At 43.3% G+C, this 18,553-nt stretch overlaps 1 protein-coding gene across 2 annotated transcripts in view; it reads right to left on the bottom strand.

Annotated features, from left to right (window-relative positions):
* The window catches only part of adarb2 (adenosine deaminase RNA specific B2 (inactive)), a 723,544-nt gene that overhangs the window by 500,154 nt on the left and 204,837 nt on the right, over positions 1-18,553 (bottom strand). The gene's annotated exons all lie outside the window — the stretch shown is intronic.

The raw sequence follows: 18,553 nt of genomic DNA, 5'->3' as shown, positions 1-18,553 counted from the left end.
TCCTGGGATAGCTGACCCATTGACAAACAGTGCTACTGGCAAAGGATATGTATTGTAAAGAAAGGGTGATTGGTGATGGGATGCCTGCCTCTATTGTGTCTAAGCCTATCATAAACTCATACACCTCCAACCAAGCTGAACGTGTAACTAAAACTCCCAAATCCCTGGTATCATTCTGCTACATTTCCTCTGCACTTTGTCAAGGAATCTCACATCTTTCCTCAGGTGTGGTGGTCAGGACTGGATGCAATGCTGTGGATCTTTGTAAAGGTTCAGGATAACATCCTTCGTCTGGCACTCAATGCCTTCATTTATGAAGCTCAAGATCCCATATGCCTTGCAAACAATTAGTGAGCTTGCTTATTTGATTAACAAATATGCTCTGATTAGCTTAGAGTTAGTAAGAACTGTGGAGCTGGAGGAACACAGCAGACCAGGCAGCGTCAGAGGAGCAGGAAGGCTGACCTTTCGGGTCAGGACCCTTCTTCAGAAATGAAGTAACGTCAGCTTTCCTGCTCCTCTGATGCTGCCTGGCCTGCTGTGCTCCTCCAGCTCCACACTGTGTTATCCTCTGATTAGCATTTCTTCTTTTCTCTTTAGAGTTCAAGTATCGAAATCAAAATACTTAACAGCTGGATATGAAAGGAGGCCTAAAACAGCCAGGATTCCTACTTCTGATCACAATTTCGGAGCTTAGAAAATACACTGTGTAACTATCTCCTGCTGACAGACAGAAGTTTAGGTGTGAATAGTCAATGGACTTACTGTCAGGATTCATATTGATTGTTTCCATGAGAGAGTGGTTAGTGCTTGTGAATCAATATTGCAACATGATGGCAGTGCAATCAGGGGTTGAGAAAATTGACAAAAACTGAACTTTCACATTACAAAAAGGCATTAGGGTCTTGTGTTGAACACTAGGATGAGATAAACTTGTACATTCCAGTGAACAGAATGGGCCAGACTTCCTCAAGAGATCATCATGGTAGCAATCTGTTGATAAAGTTCACATAATCACAGAATTGTTATGGAGGTCATTCAGCCCATCATGCTTGTACTGGCTGTTCAAGCAAGCATCATTGCCTCGTTCCAACCTTCTGCCTTTTTTCGTACCCTTGCATACCATTTCTAACGAAATAATCATCAGCAGAAGAGGGAGGTGCTGGACATCGTGTACAGGTGGATAAATCTCCGGGACCCAATCAGGAGCACCCTAGAACTTTGTGGGAAGCTAGGGAAGAGATTATTGTCCTCCTTGCTAAGATATTTGTATCATTGACAGCCATGGGCGAGATGTTGGCAGACTTAAGGTTGGTTAAAGTTGTGCCATTATTTCAGAAAGTTGGGAAGGAAAATCCAGGGAACTATAGACTGGTGAGCCTGACATCAGTGGTCGGCAAGTTGTTGGTGGGGATTCTGAGGGACAGGATTTACATGTATTTGGAAAGGCAAGGGCTGGGTAGGGATAGCCAACATGGCTTTGTGCTGAGAAGTTGTGCAAGGGTGACAAGCACCTCTGCTTAGATCCCGCTCACCCCCTCCTCTTAGAGAAGGCAAAGTTGGGAGCAAGGTCTCCTCACACTGAGAGATTCCATTTCCCAGTCTATAAAGCGGGCAATGTATCCAGGGTGGCAGGTATGTCACGAGAGGAAATGTACTTATTTCCAGAATGCTGGATGGGTTGAAGTGGGCCTACCATGGATTGCTGGGAAGGCGAAGGTTGGGAGACATCAAAACAATCTGGATCCTGGAAAATCAGTTGCATTTAAAAGTTATTCTATGGCCATCTGCTCAGGTTATTGAGGGTGCGTCATAGGGCCAAGGGAAGTGAGCACAGCTACAACCCTAATGTGGCCGAGCATTAGAATTTCCACTGTGTGTGCTATTAACCAAGATCTGTGCATGGTCATATGTGAACTTGCCAGCTCTCTGTAAATGAGGTGCTCTCCTGTTGGCCTGGCAAGGGATATTGGGGTTATTCTTTGAGATCACAGATCAGGCACGCTTCCAGGATAAATGTTCATGATCTTCCAGGGTCAGCAGTATTCCACCAATGTCGGTAACAGACATGGAGTGCAGTGCTATCAGATAGTGGCCTGTTGAGCAAACTGGCAGCTGATCAACAGCAGCTCGCCTAGTCAAAGTGCAAAACACTGCAGCCCTCAACTCTTTGTCTGATTTGAATCCAGTTAGTCCTCTGTTTGAGGTATTAGAACACACCTATTCTGCTGCGAGAATGGAAACAATAAGTGACTAAACACGACAATGTGAATGACCTACTTCTGCCCCATAACAATTCTGCCATTCTGTGAAAATAAAAACTGAAAGAACTGTGGATGCTGTAAATCAGGGACGAAAACAGAAGTTGCTGGAAGCTCAGCAAATCTTGTAGCATCTGTGAAGAAAAATATCAGAGCTAACTTTTTGGGTCTGGTGAGCCTTCCTCACAGTTGATCCTGCCAGGCCTGGTGTGCTTTTCTAGCAACTTCCGTTTCTGTTCTGTGATTCTGTAAATTGGTTGGGGAAAGCTGCAAAATAATCAGATGAAGAACTGAACGATAGTTTACAATCAAAATAGATTTGATTTATATTAGTCACAAATAATACTGTGTTAAGAGAGTTCACAGGAAAGTAACAGAAGTAGCAATGAAGGTCCTGCAATCAAAATTGTGCAGACAAAAATATAATGCTTTCCTGAAAACACATGATAGGCTCAGGGCATCCAATGATCTGTATCTGGTCAAGTAAAGTGTGATGTATTACTCCTGATACTCCTTCTGCAAGCGAACAACCTTAATTATGGCTGTTGAGTAAATGACCTTCACCGTTTGCATTACACAGCATTACTGAAATCCCATGCAAGCACAAAATATTATATTAATTCGAGCCCTGCTGAACCTCATCAGCCAAATAGTTAGTTTCAGGTCAGCCAGGTTGATTTGGCCAATTATGATTGGAAATGATGATTAGGGTGTGCCAACAAATATTTATCAGACTTCTTAGTCCTGAGTTTAAGTCCAGTCTGAATGGATAATATGACAGTTCCTTGTTTGTGACAATACTTTATTTTATTCATCCAGTAGTTGTGGAAATCACAGTCAGAGTGAACACATATTACTCTAATTGCTGAGATAGCAAGAACTGCAGATACTGGAGTCAGAAATAACACAAAGTGTGGAGCTGGAGGAACACAACAAGCCAGGCAGCATCAGAGGAACAGGAAAGCTGACACTTTGGGTCAGGACCCTTCTTCGGAAAACTGTCATTGCTACTGCTATTAAAAACAAATTAGTAGAGGGCCATGGTCTAAAAATTAGGGCCATACCTTTCAGGAGAGATGTTAGGGAGCACTTCGACATACAAAGGGTGGTAGATGTCTGAAACCCTCTTCCACAGTGGATGCTAACTCAGTTTTAAATCTGAGATAGATTTATTTTTGTTAAGCAAGGATATTAGGGAATATAGAGGTAGGCTATTGATCAGCCATGGTCCTGTCAATTGGTGGAACAGGCTCGAGGGGCTGATGGTCTATTGCTGTTCTTGTGTTCTTGAAAAAGCATTAACATGGGTCTGGAGGTGTATTTATTGCAGATTGAGTGAGTGTATCACTCTTACTTCCCTAAAGGACATTGGTGAAGCAGATAGGTTTTTACAACAACCTGGTAATTTCATGGTCATCTTTACTGATGCCACTTTTATGAAATTTAAATTCCAGGTTTATTTAATCAACTGAATTTAAAGTTCCATGTTGCCATGGTGGGATTTGCTTTTGATTCTCAATGGAATTTTGTATCATGCCAGGAAAAAGAAAGTCCCTCCTTTTGGAAAATGAACTAAAATCAAAAATAAAAATCTGAATGCATGCACCCTCCAATAACTGACAGGCAATTAGCTTTGATTTGGAAAAGACACCATCTGTTGTGTTTCTACTTCAGGCTCTTGCAGCTGCAATAACGTATTGATAGCTGTGGTCATTATGAATGCTTGACTACGATCTAAATACTGTAGGCACACTCAGTGCTGTTAACACAGCTGTTCAGGGGAATGACTGACAGCGTTACGGGTTTGCTCATTTTATATGGCTTTGTAGAGTAGAAATTTCACAACCTCTGCTGCCTTGGTTCACGCAGTTCTGATGCTTCTTGCAATTCCACAGACAGATTTCTGAGGGAAACTGCTGAAGTTCTAAAATCTATTTTGTGCCAAAGGCCTTTAAATTGCTACAAATCTGCTATTTTCTGTGTCAACATCATCCTTTGCTTTCATGTGATTTTGGGATGTACTTTTTTTAACAAACAACCTCTTCAGATATGCTATGACATATTTCAGCGGCCATCACATCCTGAAGTAAGACTTGAATATAAACCTTCTGACCAAGAAACATACAACCACAGAGCCGTAGAACCTTTCTTGAATGACTGTTGACACAAATGAATGCCCCTTTAAAGGGTGAACTTTGTTCAATGTACAACATGTGTGGTAGCATCAAAGACAGACTAAAATGAAAGTTTCATTACATTGTTGCAGGTTTCAAGATTTTGCATCTGCATTTAAAATAACTCCCATTGATATTGCACACCCCTAAGTACATAGTGCATGCAGGGAAAGCAGCTATAAATGGTCAAAGGCAATCCTATTAGCCTGAGTGACATGCGAGATCTGATCGTGCAGGGAGGTGATATACACAATGATTTGATTTGATTTATTATTATCATATATACCGAGATACAGTGCAAAGTATTGTTTTGCATGCTATCCAGGCAAATCATACCTTACATATGTATATCAGGATAATAGAACAGAATGCAGAATATAGTGTTACAGCTACAGAGAAGATGTAGAGAAAGATCAACATTGATATATGCAAAGTCCACACATAAGTCTAATAACAGCGGGGAAGAAGGTGTTTCTGAATCGATGAGGGAGTATGGAGTAGCATTGGGAGATTGGGTTGGGGAAGAAAGTGTGATGGTTGTGAGAAAATTTAGGGGAGAGTTTTAGGATACATAAAATGTCTAAAACTAGGGGGTATGCATTTAACTTGAGAGGGAAAAAGTTCAAGGGAGATATGAGGGTCAAGTTTTTTTACACAGAGGGTGGGAAGAGTTTGGAACGTGCTTTCAGGGATGGTGGTGGAGGCAGATATGATAGGGGCCTTGAGGGGACTTCAAAATAAACACACAAATATGGAATGAAGAGAGGAATATGGACCACGAGTGGGCAGAAGGGATTAGTTTAATTTGGTGTCATGTCCAGCACAACATTGTGAGCTGAAAGGCCTGTTCCTGTGCAGTACAGTTCTATGTTCTATGTTAAATGATGTGGAACTGTCTGAGAACTGAAGTGGGTTTTCTAACCAAGATAACAAAGTGTGAAGCTGGATGAAGGTAGCAGGCCAAGCAGCATCTCAGGAGCACAAAAGCTGATGTTTCGGGCCTCGACCCGTCATTAGAGAGGGGGATGGGGAGAGGGTTCTGAAATAAATAGGGAGAGAGGGGGAGGCAGACTGAAGATGGATGGAGAGGGGAGTATGGGTGGGGAGGTGGGGAGGGGATAGGTCAGTCCCGGGAGGATGGAAAGGTCAAGGAGGTGGGATGAGGTTGGTAGGTGGGAAATGGAGGTGCGGCTTGAGGTGGGAGGAAGGGATAGGTGAGAGGAAGAACAGATTACGGAGGCGGGGACGAGTTGGGCTGGTTTTGGGATGCAGTGGGGGAAGGGGAGATTTTGAAGCTGGTGAAGTCCACATTGATACCATTGGGCTGCAGGGTTCCCAAGCAGAATTTGAGTTGCTGTTCCTGCAACCTTCGGGTGGCATCATTATGGCACTGCAGGAGGCCCATGATGGACATGTCCTCTGAGGAATGGGAGGGGGAGTTAAAATGGTTCGCGACTGGGAGGTGCAGTTCTTTATTGCGAACCGAGCAGAGGTGTTCTGCAAAGCGGCCCCCAACCCTCTGCTTGGTTTCCCCAATGTAGAGGAAGCCACACCGGGTACAATGGGTACAGTATGCCACATTGGCAGATGTGCAGGTGAACATCTGCTTAATATGGAAAGTCATCTTGGGGCCTGGGATAGGGGTGAGGGAGGAGGTGTGGGGCAAGTGTAGCACTTCCTGCGGTTGCAGGGGAAGGTGCCGGGTGTGGTGGGGTTGGAGAGGAGTGTAGAGCGGACAAGGCAGTCGCGGAGAGAGTGGTGTCTCCGGAAAGCAGACAGGGGTGGGGATGGAAAAATGTCTTGGGTGGTGGGGTCAGATTGTAGATGGCGGAAGTGTCGGCGGATGATGCGTTGTATCCGGAGGTTGGTGGGGTGGTATGTGAGGATGAGGGGGATTCACTTAGGGCTGTTATTGCGGGGGTGGGGTGTGAGGGATGTGTTGCAGGAAATGTGGGAGACACGGTCAAGGGTGTTCTCGACCACTGTGGAGAAGTTGCCGTCTGCATTCTTCAAGGACCACTCTCTCCATGACTCCCTTGTCCACTTCACACTGCCCTCCAACCCCACCACACCCAGCACCTTCCCCTGCAACTGCAGGAAGTGCGACACTTGCCCCCACACCTCTTCCCTCACCCCATCCCAGGCCCCAAGATGACTTTCCATATTAAGCAGATCTTCACGTGCTCATCTGCCAATGTAGTATACAGTATCCACTTTACCTGGGGTGGCTTCCTCTACATTGGGGAAACCAAGCGGAGGCTTGGGGACCACTTTGCAGAACACCTCTGCTCGGTTCGCAATAAACAACTGCACCTCCCAGTCGCGAACCATTTTAAATCCCCCTCTCATTACTTAGACGACATGTCCATAGTGGGCCTCCTGCAGTGCCACAATGATGCCACCCGAAGGTTGCAGGAACAGCAACTCATCTTCCGCTTGGGAACCCTGCAGCCCAATGGTATCAATGTGGGCTACACAAGCTTCAAAATCTCCCCTTCCCCCACTGCATCCCAAAACCAGCCCAGCTCGTCCCCTCCACCCACTGCATCACAAAACCAGCCCAACTCGTCCCTGCATCCCTAACTTGTTCTTCCTCTCACCTATCCCCTCCTCCCACCTCTAACCGCACTTCCATTTCCCATCTACCAACCGCATCCTGCCTCCTTGACTTGTCTGTTCTCCCTGGACTGACCTATCCCCTCCCCACCTCCCCACTCATACGCTCCTCTCCCTCCATCTTCAGTCCGCCTCCCCCTCTCTCCCTATTTATTTCAGAACCCTCTCCCCGCCCCCCTTTTCTGATGAAGGTTCTAGGCCTGAAACGTCAGCTTTTGTGATCTTGAGATGCTGCTTGGCCTGCTCTGTTCATCCAGCTTCACACTTTGTTATCTTGGATTCTCCAGCATCTGCAGTTCACAATATCTCTGGGTTTTCTAACCAGCCTGCTTCTGCATTTATACTCCTCCCACATTCCATCATGGCTTGCCTACAAGCCCGAATCCCAGGCAAAGCAAAAATCCCGTGCACAGTAACGCATTGTTGTGAAATACAGAAGGTACAAGAAAAGTATGCAGGTTGTACTTTGCTGATTCTACACAAAATCTGGGCCATGGTGTTTCTCCAGATGTTGGAATCACTAGATCATAGAACATAGAACATAGGGCATTACAGCACAGTACAGGCCCTTCGGCCCTCGATGTTGTGCCGACCTGTCATACCGATCTCAAGCCCATCTAACCTACACTATTCCGTGTACATCCATATGCTTGTCCAATGATGACTTAAATGTACCTAAAGTTGGTGAATCTACTACAGTTGCAGGCAAAGCGTTCCATTCCCTTACTACTCTCTGAGTAAAATAGTCAGCATACTATGTTACCCTGAATTGCTTTGGCATATATTGGAACTAGTTCCCAGAAAAGACAAGCCACCATTAAAAAGTTGCCTGCAACTATCACTGGCTAGCCAGTGAATGTAATACTCCAGCTGGGGATGTGTGATTCAGGTCCTTTGCCAGGGTGGTGCAGTGAGATTGTAATGCTGCACTCGGTTTGTGTTGGACAAGCGACTGAGTATTCATGTGTGCAAGAGAAATATTCCCTTGCCAGTGCATTATCACTTGCATTGCACCGACACCTGTAATTCAAATGTTGGCTGAAGAAAATGCTATAAAATGAATAATGGTCTAATTTGAAGGAATGCTGTTTCTGGAAAAGCGATAAGGTGACCTTTCGTAAAATGTTTTAAAATGTGGAAGGGCCTTGGCAGTTTGCATTTGAATGGCCGACATATGCAAGGCACCTTATACATCTTCCTTCCCAACATCATGGAAATGTTAAATGCAATCCATCCCTCACTATCTGACATTCACAGAAGGCACTGATGGTAACGGAACACTGTGGAGATTGTAACGACCCAGCCAGCTTCATTGTACAGCTGATTAATGTTTCCTTGGTAAATTACATTGCTTTTTTGTGAACTGCACATAACATTTAATTGTGTCTTTTTTTAACTGCAAAACCGCTTCTGAACATCCCCCACACTCAATGAATCCTGTCCTGCTCCACTTGTGTCAGATCTCTGTTATTTACAGTAAAGCCAATGATCAGCATTTGTACGGCCGTCAGTTCTCAGCTCAGCATTTTCCTTGAACAGATCTAACCTTGTATTTTAAAGCAGCTGAGCACATCCTCGACAATCATTATGATTACAGTTGTTGAAGTCTTTCTGTAGTCCTTTAATTTCTCATCATAACAGCGGCTGTTCTATTACTATACTATATATGTTACAAGACTTACTTGTTACCATAAGCAGGAATTAAAGAAATTTTTTGAGAAGAAATATTTGAATCAGCATTCAGGGAGAAATTTTTAATCTTATTACTGTTGCATTGGATTGTGTTATAAATATATAAAAACAAGGGGTCTCTAATTCACAAATGTCTGACTTAAGAACATGATCACCTACAAGAGTGTATCAACGTTAATTATAAATATCCAACATATAAACGTTTCCTCTCTCTTTCAAACAGCCATTTACATTTTCCTGAGTCATGTTTTAACTCGTGCACAAATAACAAATGAACAGACTCAGGCATGGTACCTGTTCACAACCTGGGAACTGCCTATATGTGGCAGAACAGTCATGTTCATCGGCTTTGCTCCTCTGACGCTGGAGCCCATATGTGTGCAGCGTAACTTGGAAAATCAGACATTGCTGTCAGTGATTCCTTGCTTCTCCACAAAGTGCACTACTGATGGCTTTCCAGACTGCAATCAATTAGAAACCATTGAACTGAGGAGATGCTTCCTTTTTATATTTCATTCCTTTTGAAGTAAAGGCCAACATTCTATGTGTCTTCCCGACTCCCTGCCAAAATTGGATGCTGTCGTTTTGAGGTACATGGATGAGGATTCCAAAATCCCTTTGCTCTGTAGTTTTCTGCAGCCATTCTCCACTTAATGCAAGTGGAAGAGAAAGGGGCTAGGGGCTTGTCTATCACGCCAGGATATCAAATCAAATACCCTTACCACCTCCAAGTGCACTAACACCAGGAGCAGAAAATTCCTTCATTGACTCAGGGATGACTACTGACCAAGACATTTGGGATAATATGTCTACTGTTCTTCAGAATACTGCCGTGAGAGTTTTTACATCTATCCAAGAGGAGAAATTATCTGAAAGGCAGCACCTCGAGCCATGTAACGTGCTCTCAGTGCTTAGTTAGAAAGTTATAGAATACAGGAACAGGCTTTTAGGATCTTGATAATGCTCCATTCGAGCTTCCTCCCGTCATTTCTAATTTAAATCTATCATTGCAACACTTCATTCCCGCTAATACTTCTGAAATGCAACGAAACAACTGATTTCAAACATTCTCTGCAGTTGTGGTTTTCAATTTCCCACCAGCATTTGGGTAAAAGGGTAAAAGGGGAGGCAGTGGCCTGGTGGCATTATTGCTTGATTCAGACACCCAGCTAATATTCTGGGGACCTTGGTTCAAATCCCATCACAATGGATAGTGAAATTTGAATTCAGTAAAGAAGTCTGGAATTAGGAGACTTATGATATCACAAATCCATTGTCAAATGTTGGAAAAACCCACCTTGTTCACTAATATCCTTTAGGAAAGGAAACTGCCATCCTTGCCTGGTCTGGCCTCCAAATGACTCTAGACCCACAGCAATGTGGTTGACTCTTAACTGCCCTCTCTGAGGGGAAATAAATGTTAACTTAGCCAGTGAGACCTTCATCCTTAGAATGAACAAGAAATGAGATCTCTTTCCGACTTCCTATTGGATTTTTGGTGACTAACTTGTCTTGATGGCTTCTGGTTATCACTATAAATGTTTTCTTTGTTTTCACACTGTCCAAACATTTCATCATTTTGAAAGTCTCAACTAGGTTACCCCTCAGCCTTTTTCCCTCAAGAGAAAAGAAACTGAGCCTTTCATATTTACATGATATGGAAGCCCATGCATTTCTGTTTCTACCCTGTAAATCTTCTCTGTAACTTCTCCAATGTGCATTGGATTGTTAACTGAGGCAGAGTAAACTATGCACAGTTTTTATGTCGCATCAGGTGATGGTTCTAAAGGACTTAATGTTAAGCTACCATTGGCTCCATTCATTCTGCTGATATCACACGTTTTCTGGGTGGACACGAAAAGTTCTACTCTAACTTTCAGAGGGAGCAGATGTATCTGTATCAGCTCCTTAAGGTCCCGGTAATTATGTCTGACCAAATGTAATTGTATTTATTGCAATCATGTAATTAATTTTCTTGTTATCTGAGAAACGAGCAGTGTAGATACTCAACAGTGGTGCATTCTCTAATACTAATCAATAGATAGACCTAAGACAAAATAAAAACAAAAGGAAGATTGGTGGCAGTGAACTACCTTAAAAAAAACATTTATTTAGTACCAGGAGGTGGACTGCAGCATTTCAAGAAGCAACTCAACATTGCCTTCTCAAGAGTGACTAGGGATGGGCAATAAATTCTGACCAGCCAGTGACACTCACAACCCAGGAATAGATATAAATAAAACCATAAGCTACCAGGGACGATCTTTTAGGAAATATCACAACTTATAACCAGTCTATCTTCAGAAGAAATTTCTACAGGCAGACTCGAGGGCATGAATGGGTCCATTCCTGAGTTTGGTCCAAGTTGATTTGTGCACAAGTCTGAACACAATACAGTAGAATAAAAAAAAGGTCACTCATAAGTATGAGCATTTCTAGGCCAGACAATTGTAGATATTGGCAGAAATAGCCTCTTTAAAACAAATAATGCCATTGATAGCAACCAGAAGGGAAAGGAGCAAAACATTTGGTAGCTAAAAGACCCCTGTAGATAGATAAATTAAACACATTGAGGTCTATTTACTGGATTTCACTGGGAATTAAAGAAAACTTTATGTTTAATTTGGAACAAAAACAGAAGTTCCTGGAAAAGTTCAGCAGCAGGTCTGGCAGCATCTGTGAAGTACAAAATAATCAGTTAACTTTTCAGGTCCGGTGACCCTTCCTCAGAACTGGGAGCCAGCATCCGCAGTTCTTTTGGATTTTATATTTAATTTGTTCAGCTATTAGCATCAGAGCAAAATCTGTGCAATCTGTTGCCAATCTAAAGAATGCAGTCATTGTATTTGTGTTAATTACTTCATCTCGGACCAGAAGATTGAATGTCAATCTGGACAAGGGCTACATTCTTTCAAACCAACAGCCATTAGCTGGTAAATAAAATCAAATCCCTGTTGTCATTCTCTATCTAATCTGCAGTAATAAAACAGTACTCACGGGAACCATAAGCTTCGTGTTAAATTAGGAGCTGGAAGCAAAAAAAACTATTAAGGTGAACTGTGAAGCCTGGTGAAAGACCATCAATAAAACTCAAGTGACTGATTTAGAATATTCTAATGAGTGACACTCTTCAATTTAACGGTACAAATTTGAGGGTATGCTCTTAGTTTCCAAACTGTTTATGATATATTATCCATTGTATTTTATAGAGTTATGATACAGAAACAGGCAATTTGGCCCAAGTGAGCTATACTGGTTTTCACACTTTGTACAAGTATCGTTTCACTCTGATGATTTGCGTCCAGCCTGCCCACTGCATCTTTCTCCCTTCTGTATAAATTAAGTCTCCCCTGAAGTACAACAACGTTATTTGTTTCAAGTATTTAGTGAGGCACCAAGTTTCACATTCTCACCTTTCTACATCATATAAACCTTTATTTCTTGGGTAGGAATGATGAATGGGGGGAAAAGCAGGAAATTGGCATTGGATATTGCTGCTCATTTGACAAGCTAGACAGGTACAATTAGCAAAATGATGCTCTTCTGCGGCATAACATTTTTGTGGTTTTGTGATTTGGTCTGCTGGTGGCTCTCTTATATTTATATCCATTTCTTCTGGACTCACCAACAGCAGAATACAATTTGTATGCTTGCTTTCTAGCAACTCTCTTCATAATTTTAAATCTTAGTCTCTTGTTTTCCAGGGAAGATAGCCCCAGCCTGCTCAATACCCGTGTTCAATTTTACCCTTGGGCGACTGTCTGTGTGGAGTTTGTACATTGTTCCTGTGTCTGCATGGGTTTTGTCCAGGGGCTCCGGTTTCCTCCCACAGCCCAAAGGTGTGCTGATTAAGTGCTTTAGTCATGCTAAATTCCCCTTAGCGTCCAGGGATGTGCAGGCTAGGTGGATTAGCCATGAGAAATGCAGCATAACGGGGTAAGATGGGGTGCTGGTACTGGCTGGGATAGTCTTGGGTAGGTTCATGATTTAATGATTTTTGAAATTGCATGGGCACAACTATTTTCTCCAGTTACCCCCAATGCTTCACCTGCATTTATGGAGTCTGGAGATCAGATGAACACAATGTGTTTCAAAGTGTGGTTGAATTAATTTTTTTAAACATTTTTTAATTCACTTGGGGGACATGGCTGTGACTGGCTGGGCTAGCATTTATTACCCATTTCTAGTTGCCCTTGAGAAGATTGTGGTGAGCTGCCTTCTTGAACCCTTGCAAGTCCATGTGTTGAGATTGACCCACAATGCTCTTGGGGAGGGAATTCCAGGATTTTGACCCAGTGACAGTGAAAGAATGGAGATATATTTCCAAGTCAGGATAATGAATGGTTTGGAGGGCACTTGCAGGTGGGGGAAGTAGCTGCTGCCCTTGTCCTTCTAGATGGAAGTGGTTTCGAGATTGGAAGGACCACTACTCCCTTGTTCGCTCCACACTGCCCTCCAACCCCACCACACCCGGCACCTTCCCCTGCAACTGCAGGAAATGCTACACTTGCCCCCACACCTCCTCCCTCACCCCTATCCCAGCCCCCAAGATGACTTTCCATATTAAGCAGAGGTTCACTTGCACATCTGCCAATGTGGTATACTGCATCCACTGAACCCGGTGTGGCTTCCTCTACATTGGGGAAACCAAACGGAGGTTTGGGGACCGCTTTGCAGAACACCTCCGCTCGGTTCGCAATAAACAACTGCACCTCCCAGTCGCAAACCATTTCCACTCCCCCTCCCATTCTTTAGATGACATGTCCATCATGGGCCTCCTGCAGTGCCACAATGATGCCACCCGAAGGCTGCAGGAACAGCAACTCATATTCCGCTTGGGAACCCTGCAGCCCAATGGTATCAATGTGGACTTCACCAGCTTCAAAATCTCCCCTTCCCCCACCGCATCCCAAAACCAGCCCAGTTCGTCCCCTCCCCCCACTGCACTACACAACTAGCCCAGCTCTTCCCCAACACCCACTGCATCCCAAAACCAGTCCAACCTGTCTCTGCCTCCCTAACCTGTTCTTCCTCTCACCCATCCCTTCGTCCCACCCCAAGCCGCACCTCCATCTCCTACTTACTAACCTCATCCCACCTCCTTGACCTGTCCGTCTTCCCTGGACTGACCTGTCCCCTCCCTACCTCCCCACCTATACTCTCTCCACCTATCTTCTTTACTCTCCATCTTTGGTCTGCCTCCCCCTCTCTCCCTATTTATTCCAGAACCCTCACCCCATCCCCCTCTCTGATGAAGGGTCTAGGCCCGAAACGTCAGCTTTTGTGCTCCTGAGATGCTGCTGGGCCTGCTGTGTTCATCCAGCCTCACATTTTATTATCGAGATTGGAAGGTGCTGACTGAGGATCTTTGGTGAGTTTCTGCATTGCTTCTTGTAGAACATTTCCAGTTTGCTTCTGTTATGTTCCACGAAAAATAAACAATTTATGTTCTTACCAACTCACACCTTATGATTTATATTTTGATTATTTGTTCCTGGGTTATGGTTTTTGTTAGCTAGGCTAGCATTTATTGCCCATCCTTAACTGCCCTGGAGAAAGTGATGGTGAGCTGCCTTCTTGATCCCTACAGTTCTTGGTGTCCCCACAGTGCTATTAGGAAGGTAGTTCCAGGATCTTCACCCAGCAGCAGCAAAGGATCGCCAATATATTTCCAAGTCAGGCTGGAGTGTGACTTGGAGAAGAACTTCTTTTCCTTTATTTCCTCCTCTCTCTGCTCTCTTATGCTTCCTATCTTCTAAGGATTAAGTTGTTTCCTTAGCCTTCTTTCAAAATGAATCAGTTCACAATTCAATACATTGAATTTCATTTGCTGCTCTCCAAAGCGTTTCATGTTATTCTCCAACTTGGTCGACTCCTCCAATTTACTATCATTTGCTAGATACCAACACTTTTCCCCATTACCCCATCTGCCCCATTCAGGATAATCAAAATTAAACAATATTGCAATCTTGGATCAAATGTTTCATGACCCCTCTTGATCCATACAACTTCCTTCAGATCCTGAGATCCCTGCATTCCTCCTATTCTGACATCTAGAGTACCAGCCTATGCCTGTAATTTCATCACCAGGGTCTTTAGCTGATTAGACCCAATTCCCTCCATTAGAGCTGGATTTTTCTTCTGCGAAGGGGATGGGACAGGTCAGCAAATTTCCCAGCTCGCCACACTGGCCAATGATCAACGTAAGGGAAGGGAAGCAGGTATGAAAGGGAGTTGGGCCCTCCTCCCCTGACACAGATCAGATGCAGGTGCCAACCAAAGAGACCATCTGCTTGAAAGGCCCATTTTGGCCCCCTGAGACCTGTCCCAGTTGTTTCCTTTGCACCCCATTCCCTTTCCTACCCACACTACATGCCACTGTCATGCATCTTACAAACTCATCCTACCCAAGCTCCTCATCAACATGACCCCTTGTAGCCCTCAAACAATTACTGCCAACTCATGCCATCTACCCACCTCCCTTTATCCTCAGACCTTCTGGCCACCCAATATCCATCAGAAGCCACATTTAAAAAAGTAAAGGTCTAAATATTTATCATGGCCTTCACTTAGGTTTCAAAAAATGTCCCCATTTACGAAGTGTGTTCAAACTTTCAAAAACTTAATCCACTATATAAACAATTAACATCTATTCATAACACAAAGGAAAGTCAACCAATCCTTAACACCATTTAGGCACTCTCAATCAAACTGCGAGCTTAGTTCCCCTTCTGTGATAACTGTACATTGAGGAAAGCATCCAAGCTTCAATGCTGACAGACCTATAAACATTGATTGTAATTGGTAGAATAAATCTTTTTTGACTCTCACTGACACCAGCAGCCTTCATTTTCACAGGGTTGTGAATACCAATAATCTCCTGATTAGCATTTACGCCTCCTTTAAAAATCTGTGACTGTCACGCTGTGAGTTAAGCGCCTTGCTTCAGTGAAAACAAGATCTCATGTACGCAGCACTGAGTTCATGTGAGAATTGGCTCCCAAACCCTTTTCCTGTTGGTAAAAATGGCATCTGTTAGAAATGTTTATTCAACCTCTGAATCCAGCTCCCCCTCACCATTTTTACATGTTCACTAACTTTCATGACTCTGTAAAAATTTAATGTTAACCTCTTGATATCTCCCTTGCTCTGTTCCTTTAAAATGCTCTTTAAGGCCCACTACAGTGTCACTTCATGTGGCCTACTGTCATATTTTGTTGAATAGTCACTCCTAAAATCCACCTTGGGACATTATAAATGAATTTAATTTCCTGTTACTGTTTCTCAGGCCTCAGCTTAATTTGCAATCAATCGACTAGTCTTTAATTTGTGTTGATAGATAACATGAGCTCTCACTCTTGAGCAAAATACTGGAGTTCAAGAACTTTTGATTTTATTGCATAGCATGTTTATCTTTGGCAGCATTGAGATTAGTACACATCTGTTTTATTTATAGGCACAGAGGGAGATAGTTGGTTGTTCAGGATATTTCACTGCCATATTGAATACCGAGATAGGATTCTTACTTTGAGTTTGGAAATATCAAAACCATGGACATTCAAAGTTAAGACTTGGTAGGAAAATATAAGGTAATTACAGGGACCATTGAAATCGAATCCGATGAGTTTGCACTTTTACTGCTAACATAAAACATGTGTAGGTGACCAGTGAGATGGAAAATGTTCTTGTTGGTGAAAAGCCTACCAAAGAGAGCCTTATTCATAGTACTATAAAGTCAGATTGCCACACAGCATTGAGGGACTCCATTAGCCAATTGTGTTCTTGGAAAGAGCGATCTGATTAATTCCGTGCCCTTGTTGTTGTGCAGTCTGAGTTTGGGCCTTGAGGAGGAATAAGTGAAAGCATGTCCAATGCAGAGTGACCCCTAATTCATATGTTTGCATATGTAGTCCTTCTGAAGGGAAGTCATTGCTGTAATGTAAGGAATGTGGTCAGCCAATATGGATGCGGATTAGCCATGGGAATTGTAGGGTTGCTGTATTAAGATTTAGGAGGTGGGTCTAGATGGAATGCTCTTTGGACAGTCAGTGTGGACTCAATGGGCCAAATGGCCTGCTTCCACACCATAGGGATTCTATGATTCTAAACACATTGACAGTAAGTTCTGAAGCATCATCATGTACTTGCGTTGTTGTTCAAAGGATAAAAGTTGTTCAAGACACCGAAAATGATGTCCCCGCCTTTCTTCAAACTAACATCAGATCTCTTACATCCACCAAGCAGGCAAATGGCACCTTCTGCTTAGCAACTCATCTGAAGCATGGCCCAATGCTAGTACATGTTGCCTCCCCCTTAACTTTTGTACACTAACACTGAAACACAACATAGACCTTAGGGTCTTGTAGCTCACAGGTAAATGTGCCACAGGTGAGAGGTGGCAGATGGAGTTCAACCTGGAGAAATGCGAGGTGATGCATTTTGGAAGGTCGAATTTGAAAGCAGAGTACAGGATTAAGGATAGGATTCTTGGCAGTGTGGAGGAACAGAGGGATCTTGGTGTGCTGATACATAGATCCCTTAAAATGGCCACCCAAGTGGACAGGGTTGTTAAGAAAGCATATGGTGTTTTGGCTTTCATTAACAGGGGGATTGAGTTTAAGAGTCGTGAGATCTTGTTGCAGCTCTATAAAACTTTGGTTAGACCGCACTTGGAATACTGCGTCCAGTTCTGGGCGCCCCATTATAGGAAAGATGTGGGTGCTTTGGAGAGGGTTCAGAGGAGGTTTACCAGGATGCTGCCTGGACTGGAGGGCTTATCTTATGAAGAGAGGTTGACTGAGCTCGGACTTTTTTCATTGGAGAAAAGGAGGAGGAGAGGGGACCTAATTGAGGTATACAAGATAATGAGAGGCATAGATAGAGTTGATAGCCAGAGACTATTTCCCAGGGCAGAAAAGGCTAACACGAGGGGTCATAGTTTTAAGCTGGTTGGAGGAAAGTATAGAGGGGATGTCAGAGGCGGGTTCTTTACGCAGAGAGTTGTGAGAGCATGGAATGCGTTGCCAGCAGCAGTTGTGGAAGCAAGGTCATTGGGGTCATTTAAGAGACTGCTGGGCATGCATATGGTCACAGAAATTTGAGGGTGCATACATGAGGATCAATGGTTGGCACAACATTGTGGGCTGAAAGGCCTGTTCTGTGCTGTACTGTTCTATGTTCTATGTTCTATGTTCTATGTTCAGTCTAACCATAAATGAATCATTGATTGTAGTTTGCCTAAAAGCTTGTGCATCGATTTGGGAAGTTATTTGACTGTTTGGAAATGATGGATTTTGCCATTTTTTGCAAATGTTATCACAGTCAAAGACAATCAGAAATGAGTCTCAATAATATCATTACGGTCTATCTGCATTTGCAAAATCAGAACCAGGTTAGATGAAGTATCACTTTCACAATACTTTTGTAGGCATGGACATTTCTTCGTTCAGAATTTAAGAACGTCATAAACATGCTCTTTATAAACTATTTTAAAGTTTTCTTACACATAGCAGATTGCAGAAATTGTCACGAACGTCGTCATAAACATTTAAGCACCATGTCAGACCTCACCAGTTATAAATGGCTGAGGTCACAGGAAAATGTGCTAGAAAGTAACAAGCATCGCTGGCATCAAATTGAAAAATCATCGTTCAAGACTAGTACACATTTTGCTCAGAGTTTACACTCATTACGTTGCCAGTATCAAACAACCTCAGAGTTGAACATAGAACATAGAACATTACAGCACAGTACAGGCCCTTCGGCCCTCGATGTTGTGCCGACCTGTCATACCGATCTCAAGCCCATCTA

Source organism: Stegostoma tigrinum, chromosome 2 (genome assembly GCF_030684315.1).
Source record: "Stegostoma tigrinum isolate sSteTig4 chromosome 2, sSteTig4.hap1, whole genome shotgun sequence".
Classification (NCBI taxonomy): domain Eukaryota; kingdom Metazoa; phylum Chordata; class Chondrichthyes; order Orectolobiformes; family Stegostomatidae; genus Stegostoma; species Stegostoma tigrinum.
The sequence above is the reverse complement of the archived record's forward strand: the minus strand, read 5'-3'. Positions and strand labels throughout refer to the sequence as shown.